Source organism: Capra hircus, unplaced genomic scaffold, assembly GCF_001704415.2.
Source record: "Capra hircus breed San Clemente unplaced genomic scaffold, ASM170441v1, whole genome shotgun sequence".
NCBI lineage: Eukaryota > Metazoa > Chordata > Mammalia > Artiodactyla > Bovidae > Capra > Capra hircus.
This window is the reverse complement of record NW_017189867.1, coordinates 13,956-15,771: the sequence shown is the minus strand read 5'-3', so window position 1 is coordinate 15,771 and position 1,816 is coordinate 13,956. Positions and strand designations below refer to the sequence as shown.

The 1,816-nt window shown below is 44.9% G+C and overlaps 1 non-coding gene across 1 annotated transcript; it reads left to right on the top strand.

The window, feature by feature from the left end:
• Nucleotides 1–682: 682 nt before the first annotated feature.
• On the top strand, nucleotides 683–755 carry TRNAS-GGA. The gene has a single exon. It is a non-coding gene; the product is annotated as a tRNA-Ser (tRNA).
• The last annotated feature ends 1,061 nt before the right edge of the window (nucleotides 756–1,816 follow it).

Genomic DNA, 1,816 nt, shown 5'->3' with positions numbered 1-1,816 from the left:
ATGGCTGCAATCACCATCTGCAGTGATTTTGGAGCCCCAAAAAATAAAGTCTGACACTGTTTCCACTGTTTCCCCATCTATTTGCCATGAAGTGATGGGACCAGATGCCATAATCTTCATTTTCTGAATGTTGAGCTCTAAGCCAACGTTTTCACTCTCCTCTTTCACTTTCATCAAGAAGCTTTTTAGTTCCTCTTCACTTTCTGCCATAAGGGTGGTGTCATCTGCATATCTGAGGTTATTGATATTTCTCCCTGCAATCTTGATTCCAGCTTGTGCTTCATCCAGCCCAGTGTTTCTCATGATGTACTGCCAAGCGGTGGGCATTCACCCACAGTTCCCACCTATCCTGGGCCGATTCTCTGAAGGTTCCACCCTGTGCTTCCCCACCAGGGTCGGAGTCTCCTTGGTCACACGGCTGCCTTTCCGCATGTCTCTGCTGGGGACTGTGCTCTCCCAGTGTCTTGCTTAGTTAGGACCATATGTGGTTTCACTGCAGGGACGGGAAAACTGTTGGGCCTAACCAGTCATCGCTCTAAGACATCAGTTCCTTGCCCTCTGTTACTTTCCCCTAAACCGTGACTGTTTTCACCCTGGCCCCAGCACCCAGCTATCCCCCACCACACACGATGCTCAGCACAGCTGTTTGAGAGCGCTGCGAGCAAATAGGTACAGCTTCGCTTCCCTGGTGGCTCAGGTGGTTAAAGCGTCTGCCTGGAATGCGGGAGACCCAGGTTCGATCCCTGGGTCGGGAAGATCTCCTGGAGAAGGAAATGGCAACCCACTCCAGTACTCTTGCCTGGAGAATCCCAGGGAGGGAGGAGCCTGGTAGGTTATAGTCCATGGGGTCGCAAAGAGTCGGACACGACTGAGTGACTTCACTTTCCCACGGTCACAGAATATTGTCCTTGCGCCACCTGGTGGACATATTGTTTATTTGCCCATTACCCTGGTTATCAAGGTCTTTGTATTCCCTACAAGCTACGCGGGTCACAGAATACTGTCCTCGCGCCACCTGGTGGACATACTGTTTATTCGCCCATTACCCTGGTTATCAAGGTCTTTGTATTCCCTACAAGCTACACGGGTCACAGAATACTGTCCTCGCGCCACCTGGTGGACATACTGTGCATTTGCCTATTATCCTGGTTATCAAGGTCCTGGTATTCCCTACAAGTCACACTAACAGGATTAATGAACAGCCTATGTTGTTTCCACTCTTCCAATAGCATCAACATACCCTCCCTTCAGCCCAGAGATGAGCCTGTTTGGCTGAGAAAACTCCATGAAAACTCAAAGCCCAGCTCAATGGTTGCTTCCTACATAAACCTGTCCTTATGTTGAGATAAATTATCTCCACTATCTTCTGTTTTCCCACAGAAAACTGAACCCCTGCCTCACAGAACATGGGGCACACTTTCTAGAGATGTGTCTTTTTCAACTTTTCTTAGATAATACAGGAGGGCTGGGCTCTATCTTTACAATGACCAAAGAATCCTGCAAAAACTGAGCAGTGATTATAGATGAAATACAGTTTAATCCAACCACTTAGAATTAACCTGACCTCTTACAGCCACATCTCAGGTCTTTATTTCCTTTGCTAAAACATTGACTCTGTAGGAATCTTCTAATTGTATTATTTTTTTATATTTAAAAAATTAAAATTTTATTGAAGTATAGTTGATTTACAATGTGTTAATTTTTACTGTACAGCAAAGAGATTCTTTTATATATATATATACATACACATTTTCATATACTTTTTCATTATGGTTCAATGATAGGATATTGAATATATACGGTCTATACAATAGGA